Source organism: Sus scrofa, chromosome 7 (genome assembly GCF_054392235.1).
Source record: "Sus scrofa isolate SSC_HxYL_T2T_F1_AM1 chromosome 7, Sscrofa_HxYL_maternal_Yorkshire_Landrace_v2.0, whole genome shotgun sequence".
Taxonomy (NCBI): domain Eukaryota; kingdom Metazoa; phylum Chordata; class Mammalia; order Artiodactyla; family Suidae; genus Sus; species Sus scrofa.
This window is the reverse complement of record NC_139389.1, coordinates 9170094-9182507: the sequence shown is the minus strand read 5'-3', so window position 1 is coordinate 9182507 and position 12414 is coordinate 9170094. Positions and strand designations below refer to the sequence as shown.

The window sequence follows — 12414 nt, the reverse complement described above, 5'->3', positions numbered from 1 at the left end:
CAACAGCTTGTACACCTTAAACTTACAGGATACTATATGTCAACTCTATCCCAATAAAAATATTAAAAAGGAAGGAGTGCTCTTGCGGAGCAGTGAGTTAAGGATCTGGTGTTGTCACTGTCCTGCCTCAGGTCGCTGCTGTGGTGCGGGTTCAAACCCTGGCTTGGAAACTTCCACTTGCCATGGACCCAGACAAATAAAAAAAAAAAATTCAAATGAAAAGAATAAAAAAGTCCCTTAAACATATGAAGAAATCTAGAGTTCCCATTGTGGCTCCGTGGTAACCAACCCGACTAGTATCCATGAGGATGTGGGTTTGATCTCTGGCCTCACTCCAGTGTTGCTGTGAGCTGCCGTGTAGGTTGCAGACATGGCTTGGATCTGGCGTTGCTGTGATTGTGGTGCGGGGAGGAGGAGGAGGAGGAGAAGGAGAAGGCGGGAGGATGAGGAGGAGGAGAAGACGAAGAAGACGACGACGAAGAAGAAATCCAACAAGTTTGTTTGGAAGAAATCCACCAAGATGGACAGATACCAAAGTGGCCATTACCCTGACACATTTCTTTACCACGAGTACTTCTTAAGCACCTCTCATGGGCCATGGCCAATGCTAGGCACTGAGGATTCAGGGGTGGATAAGGCAGACACAGTTCCTTCCCTAGAAAGCTTAGATATTAACGTTCCTACTGATGGATTAAGTTACTGATGAAACTGTTACATCCATGTTGAGACTTGGGTGAATGTTTGTTATACTGTTATTTAATGAAATAAGTCACAAAATTTGTCCAGGTTTGATAAGCAGGCTTTGATAATCTAAAAAACATTTGTCGTGGTGACACAACGTCAAGACTTCATGTTAATAAATTAAACAGAGCGAGTTTCTTTCTTATTTTTTTTTTCTTCTTTTTAGGGCTGCACCTGCAGCATATGAAGTTCCCTGGCCCAGGGGGTCAAATCAGAGCTGCAGCTGCCAGCTGCACCATAGCCATAGCAACACTGTATCCGTCTGAGCTGCCTCTGCAACCTACACCTGCAGCTTGCAGCAACCCGGATCCTTAACCCCCTGAGCAGGGCCAGGGATCAAACCCACATCCTTACGGACTCTATATTCGGTTCTTAACCTGCTGAGCCACAACGAGAACTCCGACTAAACTGAGCATATTTCTTGCTTGAAAGGTGTTTATTGAGCCCCTACTATGCCAGGCTTAGTAGGGCCTTTGCTTCACAGCTGCCTCTCCTGCAAGTCTCACAGCAATTCTGAGAAATGAGTATTCCCATTTTATAGGTAAGCAAGCTGAAGTTCATAAATACAATAAACTTGCCCTAAAATTGCCCAACAGAGTCAGAATTCATACCTAGGTGTGTCTGACCCAAGTCCATGGTTATTCCTCTATACACCTGCTTCGAGAGCCGTCAGAAGGGTCAGGACACCTCATCTGACCTGGGCCACCCCCATGAACCGATACCCTCTAGACATTTTTCTCCGTGTGCGTTTGATGATGTATCACCGAGCTGCGGGCAGGTGATTTAACCCTGCAAAGACCACGGCTCTACCTTTTACTTGCCACCCTACTTTTTTATCTGCTCCTAACTGTGTGGCCTCTAGACCTGCATGACAGTGAGGCGTTTCACTCTAACACGAGGCAGAGCCAAGACTGTAACGGGAGCGGTGATGCGAACCTAAGGCTTGAAACTGTGTCCCCACTCGGGGGAGGAAACTAATGAACCCTGGCAGCAGATTCATGAAAACCAAAGGCCTTAAGGAAAAATTTATGTTTTTATGAACCCACATAAATAACCCAATTGTTTTGCCTTAGGTTATTAAAGAACAAGCACGAGAGGGATGGAACGAGCTATAGTTTTAAAAAGGCACTAGCATGCACTCAAGATTCATTGTGGTTATTGGACTGTAGTTGAGGTTTCTAGAAATTGACAGAGAACAAAGTCCACTGAGAACCTGCAACTGGAAAGAAAATTACCCCAGATTGATTGATTGATCAATTGTCTTTTGGGGGCCGCACCTGCAGCATACGGAGGTTCCCAGGCTAGGAGTTGAATTGGAGCTGCAACTGCTGGTCTACACCACAGCCACAGCAACGCGGGATCTGAGCTGCGTCCGGGACCTACACCACAGCGCATGGCAATGCCGGATCCTTAACCCACTGACCAAGGCCAGGGATCAAACCCTGGAAGCCTCATGGATTCTAGTCAGGTTTGTTATCACTGAGCCACGACGGGAACTGCCACACTCAATACATCGATGTTGAGTGTTTCTGCCCAGTTGCAATTTGGATGCATTAAATATTTGAATTAGTACACTAGCAACCACAACATGCTTCTCACTGTTCCTCAGTCCTGAATGATGAGCCTTGGCTACGGGAAAGCTTTCATTTCAACCTTAAACTTATTTCTCTACTTGGTCCTTTTCTAAACTCTATGACAACTAAAGCGATTTCTTTTCAAAACTGGTATCATCATTTCCACGCCGAGATAACAAATTTCATATGAATACCTGCTAGTCTCAGACTTGGTCTAAGGCTGAAAGAAACCACATCTTTCACAACTGAACTTCGTTCCAAGCAACATCTTATCAATTATGTATTAATGCTATTTTTATAAATTGTTATTTTACTCTCTGTTCCTTGCTACCCAAGATCTTAGTTATCAGAGGACTAAGATGACTGAATGTGAAGGAAATAGCTACTAATACTTTTGAATGAATCAGGCACATTTCGTTTGCAAATAAGTCAGGAAGATGCTGAAAATATATTCATCTTTATGCACAAAGGGCCTGCTTATAGTTTTTACTTAGACAAATCACCTATAATAAGGGAAGATTACAACACAGCAATAAGAGAGAAAGTTACGCCTGATGGAGTGATGATACCAGCCTTTTCTGTGTTGGCTAAATTCACTCACTGTTTCTTTCCACTTCAATATTTCCACATCAGTGTCTTTAATAAGTGGAACCAAGGAAGAGATAGAACACAGAGCCCAGTGGCTATAACTCTGCTGAATTGTCCTGTAATTGGGTTTATGAAAGGACTCTGTAGATGATATATTCCTTTACGAGGTAACTTGACTGCAGAAATTGTTCATACAGACCATAGTCTATGAGCTGTAACCGAGAGGCCAATGAGGTGAAGTTTAAGGCTGATTTGAGCTTACTGTGAGTTGACCTGGTCTTATTTTTAATGGATGGTTCTAGCTGGCCTTAGACTTAACACATGCTTCTGTTCATGTGGTTGTCATTCTATGAGACAAGGAGTGATAAAGTTTAACTCAGATCTCGTGGACAAGAAAAATAAGTGCGCATCTTCTACTTTGAGAAACAGAAGTGTTTTTAAGACACCCCAAAGGCTATGATCTGAACTATAGATGCATATATACGAATAAACTTTGAAAAACAGACGAATTTCCGAATCAACTAAACAAGCAAACCAAGCATCATTTACAGCGACCCCCGACCAGTCTTGTCTGTTTGCTTCATAAAATAGGGAGGGTTTTTGTGGTGAGAACTGAGTGGTACATGGAGTGAGAGGGACCACCTTTGGCTAAAATGTCAGAAACCACATTAATGATTTATTCCTGCATATTTAGTATGAACGGGTGGATAAAAGAAAACCGCCTCAGGCATTTTACAACTTGAAGAAAGATTTAGTCACTGTGAAGTTTTGCGAAACTGTAATAATGTATCAAGCACTTAATTTGCTGAAAGTCTATTAACCAAGCATTTCTTTATGTTCAAATGCAGGAAAATGCACTCAACAAAGTCACGGGGTATCACAGAGTATGTTTCACGGGGAATCCGGGATTAACCAAAATTTGGTGCTCTGCATTACCCAGCATAGCTCCAGACCTAGATACTGGCTGAAAAATTGTGCCTTTATATGAATGAACTATGAACTCCATAGCTTAGAAGGAGCCTCTAAACTATAAACGCTGAAGACAAAAAAGAATAAACACCAAATGCTGGTCACTCACGATTTTGTTTCTGCTTGGTCTGTTTCTATTGAACAAACTGAACATGAAGAAAGTGTTTTCTAGAACCGAGAAATTTCTGTATAGGCAGGGAAGCTCTGAGTCCTATGCCAGAACTGCTGGTGAAAGTCACTTTTCTTATTGAAATAGTTGCTTTTGAGTTGATGACTGCCCCATCATGAGCAAGCATAGCAAGGATATTGCTGGAAAGCAGCATGTCACGAGGTCTTGAGTGAAGACAGGGCAGCTGGTTCCACAGCTGTGCGAACTGTGTAATTCTGTGGCTGGACTGGGAGATAATAAGCAGGCTGAGATGTTCTCGGATACACTGGGGACTTAAACCTCTCTCTCAGAGATGAATGTTTTGCCTTGAAACCTCTGGTCGTATTGTTTACAGTCAAAACAAGTAAGTAGGGCATTCAGTTGGGGGGAAGCGGGTGAAGGAAAGGGGGAGAGGAGATGGTGAAAGAAGCATTATTTGGCTGAGTCTGCAGAAGGCCAAGGTGAACTCATACCCAGCATGGCACTGGCCAGCAGTTCCGGTGTGCAGAAGTCACGTGTCGCTTGAATACGACCTGTCACTTCAATATGACTGTCATCAAGTGGAAAGTTGAAATGTGCCTGGAACTACGCTGAGAAGTGAAAATGTTTCTGCAGTTCACCAACACTTGGAAAAATGCAAACACCCTGATTCTTAGGGATGGCTAATAATATCCTAGGGTGACCATATTTCATGCATAATAAGAGTTGACAGTGGAGGCATGAGCAGAGTCTAAATTTATAAGGTGGGTAGAGGCTATATTCACTCTTTCTGGACTACTAGGCTGTATTGAATTTTTGGCCACGGTGGAGGCAACATTTTAGGTAGAATTCATCTATTTTTCACATTTCCACTCCTGTGCTTTATTTGTGTTGCAGCTAGACATTTATCGGTCCCATTCACCAGGACCACATCTGTTTCTTGCCCTTGTTTATGGCACTTGGCTATTGGCAAAGCATTTTCCCACTTGGTCCTCAAACTAGCAATGAAAATTAGGCAGAGATCTGTATCCCCATGTTACAGATTTCAAAGACTCAGAGATGAGTCAGTTCATAAGAAGCAGATTCAGATTTTGGAACCCGCAAATCTCCAAACCCATCACAGAAGCCTTGTGCTGACGACTCATAGACGAGAAGATATTCCTCTTGACTCTAAACATTTCTGATGTACTCTGCTGATATAAATGGAGGGCTTTCTCAAACTGAGAAGTCCTGTTCTCTTTCTCCCTCCCTCTCTGTCTCCCTCCTTTCTTCTCTTGTGTCTCTTTCCTTCCCTCACTCACAACACCTCCTCCAAGTTCACAGGATTGTTGGAAAGTCCAGCATGTGACTCTCCATGCGGCCATTTCCATGCGCCATTTGCAAAAAGATATTCCAAAGTTGATCCATTCAGCTCTAGTCAGAGGATGTACTATTCCTTTTTATTATTATTATTATTCATAAGTATGGTAAATGTATTTTCTCTTCCTTATGATTTTCTTTTTCCCCCCTTTTTATTTTTTATTACTCAATGAATGTATTACATTTATAGCTGTACAATGATCATCACAATCCAATTTTATAGGATTTCCATCCCACACCCCCAGCACATTCCCCCACCCCCCAAACTGAATCCTTTGGAAATCATAAGTTTTTTCTAAGTCTGTGAGTATCTGTTCTACAAAGAAGTTCATTGTGTCCTTTTTTTCAGATTCCACATGTCAGTGATAGCATTTGATGTTGGCATCTCATTGTCTGACTGATTTCACTTAGCATGATAGTTTCTAGGTCCATCCATGTTGCTAAAAATGCCAGTATTTCGTTCCTTTTAATGGCTGAGTAATATTCCATTGTGTCTATGTACCACATCTTCTTGATCCACTCCTCTGTCGATGGACATTTAGGTTGTTTCCATGTCTTGGCTATTGAAAAGAGTGCTGCAATGAACATCGGAGTACACGTGTCTTTGCGAGTCATGGTTTTCTCTGGATAGATGCCCAGGAGTGGGATTGCTGGATCAAATGGTAGTTCTATTTTTGGTTTTCTGAGGAATCTCCATACTGTTTTCCACAGTGGTTGCACCAATTTACATTCCCACCAACAGTGTAATAGGGTGACGCTATACTATTCTTAATGTAACTTTCCACTGACAATGTACAGTCACTTCTCTTTGACAGTGACTCCCTTTCTCATTTTGGGCAGGTCCTATTCATACTACAGTGTAAGCAAGAAGGACAGAATGGGGGTAAAATTAGTTAAGAAAATGTGTTCCTTATGTTAGACGTTCTGAATCTATAGCTCATTTGGTCTTGTAAGACGTGGTACCTAGAGGGGAATCTCTTATTTGTTTGTTTCTTTTTTGTTTATTTAATGTTGCACCTTAGAAGACTAGCACAAAGGCGAGGCAGAACACAGAAACATATTGGAATAACAGAGTTCCTTCTTCACTTTGCGTAATAAATACTCACCATGTGGCAGGCACTATTCTAGGTGCTTCCATATTTAACAAGTTATTTACTCTTCATTTTATTTTTATTTATTTATTTATTTATTTATTTTGCTTTTTAGGGCCACACCTGCAGCACAGGGGGGTTACCAGCCTGGAGTTGAATCAGAGCTACAGCTGCTGGCCTACTCCACAGCCATAGCAACGGCAGATTTGAGCCATGTCTACAAACTGCACAGCAGCTCATGGCACTGCCAGATCCCCTACCCACTAAGCAAGGCCAGGGATTGAACCCACATCCTCATGGATACTAGTCGGATTTGTTTCTACTGAGCCACAAGGGGAACTCCTCAGGTGCATTCTTTACAGTGAATCCTAGCCAAACCTTTCTTAAAATACTGAACTAGGATGCATACCTAGTTTCATTTCCTTTCCCTTAGCCATGTTCAGCTTAAAATGTGACCTCATAGCAAAGCTGATAACATAAGCTTGCTCTCTTGTAATAAATCATGACCATTAAAAAGACAGCCTTTTTGAGATACATGCACCCCTATGGTCACTGCAGCACAACGGCCAAGACATGGAAACAACCTAAATGTCCATCGACTGATGAAGGATTAAGATGTGATACATATACACAATGGAATATCATTAAGCCATTAAAAAGAATGAAGTAATGCCATTTGCAGCAACGTGGATGCAACGAGAGATTCTCATACTAAGTGAAGTACCTAAGAAAGAGAAAGACAAATACTATATGATATCACATATACGTGGAATCTAAAATATGGCACAGAGGAACCTGTCTACAGAACAGAAACAGACTCACAGACACAGAGAACAGACTTGTGGTTGCCAAGGGGGAGGGAGTGGGATGGATGGGGAGTTTGGGGTTAATAAATGCAAACTATTATTAGGATGGATAAGCAATGAGATCCTGCTGTATAGCACAGGGAACTATATCTGATCACTTGTGACAGAACATGATGAAAGATAAAAATGGGAAAAAGAGTGTATATACATGTGTGATCAGGTCACTTTGCTGTACAGCAGAAACTGACAGAGCAATGTCAATCAACTACAAAAAACATTTTTAAAGAAAAACATACATAGCTTTTTGAAGTCACATAAATTCCAATCCTTCCTCCGATTCTCCTTCTTAGCTTCATTACCTTTGCTAAGTTATTTAACCTCTTTGTGCCTTAGTTTCCAAATGGCACTTGAGAGTAATAATAATGTTAATTTCACAGGGTCACCTTGAGAGATAAACAAGCAAATGCTTATCAAGCCCTTTACAAGGGCTCTCGCTGTATAGGTTGTCAACTCAAGTATTTATTTCTGGGCCAGACCTCATTTTAACCTTCAACTTGTATAGCTGCTTTTTGGATACCTCTGCTTGGAGCTCTGGAGGACATCTCACAATGAACAAGTCTGTATTTGAACCCCTGACCATCCCCTAGGCCCCCAAAGGGGCCCTTCTATCCTTCTGATTGCTTAGTTCAAACCTCTTTGCTGTACCCCTTCTCCTAGCCTCCTCCCACAACCCACATTCAATCCATCAGGAAAGCCTATTGGCTGTACTTTCAAATGCACACAGAATCTGACCACTTCTCACTGCTTTGGCGGTACCATATTGGTGGGCCAGCACTGTCTCTCGGGATTACTGTAACAGCTTCCAAACCCGCTTCCCTGCTTCCTCCTTGCCCCACTGTGCTCTGTCCTCAACACAGTGGCCCCAGCCATCCTTTTGAAATCTATTTCAGACGTTACTCTTATGCTCAAATCCCTGCCTTGTCCCGCGTTTCCCCAGGAGTGGGCAGCGGTCCTCGCTCCCTCCCATCATGGGTCACTCCTCTCTAGCTACACGGGGCCCCTTGCCAGGTCCTGAGCACACAGGGAACACTCCTGACGTAGGGCGTTTACAGCTGCTTTCCCTCTGCTCTTTCACCTCATCCTCTGCCCCATATTGGCATCGCTCACTCCCTGCTCCCCTTTGAAGAACTTGGTTCAGATTCCCTCTTCTCAATGTAACCTATCCTGCAATCCACCCCTTTCTTTGCCCCCACACACCTCTGCTCTTATCTTGCTGTATTCAATTTTGCCTTAACACTTAACTTACAAAATACTACACAGTGTGTGTAAATATTGTAGTGTTTATTGTCCATCACCCACTTTCAGAAGTTAACATTCAGGAGGGTAAAATGTTTTTGTTTTGACCAGTAATATATCCCCAGGGTCTAAAAAGCTGTCTTAACTTCTAAATTAATAGTCATTGAAGGACTCGATTTTACTCTATTATTATTTCTGCCTCCAACTTTGCCCACTTCCAAAACAGGGTCCAGATGGAATAAGGGATAAAGTCAACCACAGCAAAGCTCTTTCTGTTTTTTGTTTGTTTGTTTGTTTTGTCTTTTTAGGGCCACACCCTCAGCATATGGAAGTTCCCAGGCTAGGGGTCGAATCAGAGTTGCAACTGCCAGCCTATGTCACAGCAATGCCAGATCTGAGCTGCACGTGTGACCTACACGGCAGCTCAGGGCAATGCCAGATCCTTAACCCAGCAAGTGGGGCCAGGGATTGAACCTTCGTCCTCTCTCATGGATACTAGTTGGGTTCATTCCTGCTGAGCCACAATGGGAACTCCTCTTTCTATATTTTTGATTAAACCATGATGGAGTATTCAAACCAACTTGTCCCTTGATTGGTAGACATCCAGAAATAAGGGGTTCTCTATGTCTGTAAGTGGCAAGTATTCACATTTATAAATTTCAAAACAAACAAACAAAATACACAGCTGTCCCTCAGGATCTGCAGGGGGTAGGCTACAGGAAGCCCCATGGGTACCAAAATCTGCCTTTCAAATCCCTTATACGAAGTGGCCAAGTACAGAGGGTCCCCCATCTCTGTGGATGGGAGCATCCTACCCCGCGGATATGGAGGACTGACTGCATCTTGAACCCTCACGTCTACAATTACAGCCCAAGTATTTCCTGTTCAAAAATTCCGCTCCTGGGAATTCTCTTACAGTGCAGTGGGTTAAGGACCCAGCGTTATCACTGCAGTGGCTCAGGGGACTGCTGTGGCGCAGGTTCAGTCCCTGGCCTGGGAACGTCTGTATGCTGCGGGCGTAGCCAAAGAAAGAAATTCTGCTACTGAATTGTTAGTATAAGGTATACAAATGCGGCTGAAATGATCAATAGAAAACCTACAGGCTTTTATACAACATGTGCTTTCATCAATGTTAAATAACTGCTGGCCTGAGATTCCTCCTCTTCTCCTTTGAAAAGGTGTATAGAAAGTCATGGGAAAGAATTCATCATCATTCAGTAGGGCCATAAAATTGATTTGGTCTTGTCCCTCAACTATCTTTCATTCTATAAAAGACTTGTAAGTTAAAGCAATTAAAATGTCAACATTTACCCCCCCTGAAATCACATCCATTTTCTCACTTACTAAAGTGGGCGGGGAGAGTTAGGAAACACAATATGAAAATTCTAGTGTTTTCCTTTTATCAGACACAATGAGGAAAAACTTGTATCTTTTATTTGTTTCTTCAGGCCCTCTTCTGTTCACACGACATAATGCTGGCTATAGGTACGTCCTCTTTTTCACCTTATTAAGTCAAAGAGAAAAATAGCTCTACAAGTTACCTTCCTACTTGAATTTTAACTCTCTTACATGTACAATAAGTAATGATGAAGTTGTGTATATACAAGAGTAACTCCATAAGAATTTTTTTTTTCTTTTTAGGGCTACATCCTCAGCATATGGAAGTTCCCAGGCTAGGAGTCTAATCAAAGCTACAGCCTACACCACAGCCACAGCATCTCGGATCCGAGTCACATCTGTGACCTACACCACAGCTCACGGCAATGCTGGATCCTTAACCCACTGAGCGAGGCCAAGGATCCAACCCACATCCTCATAGATACTAGTCAGATTTTGCTTCCGCTGAGTCACGACAGGAACTTCCCCATAAGTAATTTTTTTTTTTTTTTTTTTTGCCTTTTTGTCTTTTTGCCATTTGTTGGGCCACTCCTGCGGCATATGGAGGTTCCCAGGCTAGGGGTTGAATCGGAGCTGTGACACCAGCCTATGCCAGAGCCACAGCAACGCGGGATCCGAGCCGCATCTGCGACCTACACCACAGCTCACGGCAACGCCGGATTGTTAACCCACTGAGCAAGGGCAGGGATCGAACCTGCAACCTCATGGTTCCTAGTCGGATTCGTTAACCACTGCGCCACGACGGGAACTCCCCCATAAGTCATTTAAAAATATGTTTGGTTAGTATTAAAACGTATGTATGAAAATCTATTGCTATGCATTTGCTGCATTTATTCTAACCAATCGTTTTTTATTTGTTCCTGTCAGGTTGTATGACTGTGAAGAAAAAGCAACAAAGTTCTTTGTAGTTCATGGCCAAGTTTTACAGACAGTGCCTAGTAGTTAGGATTATTCTATGTGGGAATTCCCAAGGGGGACACTGTAGCTTGATTGAATCCCGTCATTTAGCTAGTCTTTACACATATTTACCTTCCCTGGTAATTAAAAAGGATAAAGGGAAAATATAGATCCTACATGTTCACCCATTTCATTCTAATTATAAAAGAGAACAGGCTACAAGACTGAAAATGCCAACTGGGAACTGGATTAATATTTAGTTTCCTGACTCTCCATCTACTGCTAAGATTCCTCTAATACTGTATTCAATTATACAACTTATAGAGCAGCAACTGTATTAAAGAAAATATTCAATATTTTGATTAATATGGTCCATCTAAATACACCTTCTGGTAACTCTTAATAATTACAAATACTTTATTTTTAAGAATATATTAATTATTCTTTTAATTCAACTTATCTTTATAACTTGGCTGTGGTCAAATATTTTAATTCGTAGTCTTTTATACCACATTGTATGTGTTTTATACCATAAATAAGACTATATTTAGAATCCGTGGTTTAGTGTGTATCCATTAGCATAGCTAAAGTTAGAAGGATCAGTTATTTGGAGTTCCCGTCCTGGTGCAGCAGAAACAAATCTGGCTAGGAACCATGAGGTTGCAGGTTTGATCCCTGGCCCTGCTCAGGGGGTTAAAGATCCAACATTGTGATGAGCTGTGGGTTGCAGACGTGGCTCAGATCCGGCGTGGCTGTGGCTGTGGTTGTGGCTGGCAGCTACAGCTCCAATTCCCCTGGGAACCTCCATATGCCTCAGGTGTGGCCCTCAAAAGACAAAAAAAAAAAAAAAAAAAAAGAAGAAAAAGAAGAAGAAGTACCAGTTATTCACATAAGTTTTTTCGAATGGATGGAACTTTTGAGATTTAAATATCTAGAGTTGAGTGAATCAAACCCAAAAAGTTAAATGGCTTGCCCCCAGTCTTAGAAGAAATGCTTTAGAATCAAGTTCTTTTGACTCTTGATTCTTATTTTTCATATAAAACTCCCTGGTCTTCCATGAAATTAAAATATATGGGGATATGCCGACAAACCAAACAAGAAACTCAGCATTGAGTGGTAACAGTAAATAGAACACTAAAATATTTTTTTAAAACTTAATAATGCCTGGATCAAAAGATCCTAAGAAAATTTAACCATGCCACACAGATTCTGTGTTTGTCCCACAAATCTATGAATTGTTGAAACAACGACATGGTAAGCAGCCAAGTTAAATATTTATGGCAAAGGGCTTCCTGTTTCCCCACAGTGTTAATTACTTACTTTTCTGTACTTGTGTATACTATTTATGTTATCTGCAGCAGTATATTCATCAGTACCACCTTGATGCATGATATGATGAGATTACCAGGTTAGCAAGTTTTACCGATGGCACAGGAGGGCAAACCCTCAGAGGGCCCCCCAGCCACTTGGACTTTGGCTACTGAATGCTAGAAGCAATCCTTTAAAGGGGATTTGGGGTCCACCAAATAAAAGCCCTCTATGATCTGCCTTCAATTTGAAATCCCAAA

At 42.0% G+C, this 12414-nt stretch overlaps 1 protein-coding gene and 2 long non-coding RNA genes across 11 annotated transcripts in view; 1 reads left to right on the top strand and 2 right to left on the bottom strand.

The window, feature by feature from the left end:
- The window catches only part of PHACTR1 (phosphatase and actin regulator 1), a 560191-nt gene that overhangs the window by 508049 nt on the left and 39728 nt on the right, over positions 1-12414 (bottom strand). The window lies entirely within an intron of this gene.
- LOC146401183 (uncharacterized) lies at positions 876-10003 on the top strand. Its single transcript, XR_014809619.1, has 3 exons — positions 876-946; positions 1075-5848; positions 7099-10003. It is a non-coding gene; the product is annotated as an uncharacterized LOC146401183 (long non-coding RNA).
- LOC146401182 (uncharacterized) lies at positions 5508-11711 on the bottom strand. The gene is made up of 2 exons (XR_014809626.1): positions 11649-11711; positions 5508-10643 (listed from the first exon to the last, which is right to left on the bottom strand). It is a non-coding gene; the product is annotated as an uncharacterized LOC146401182 (long non-coding RNA).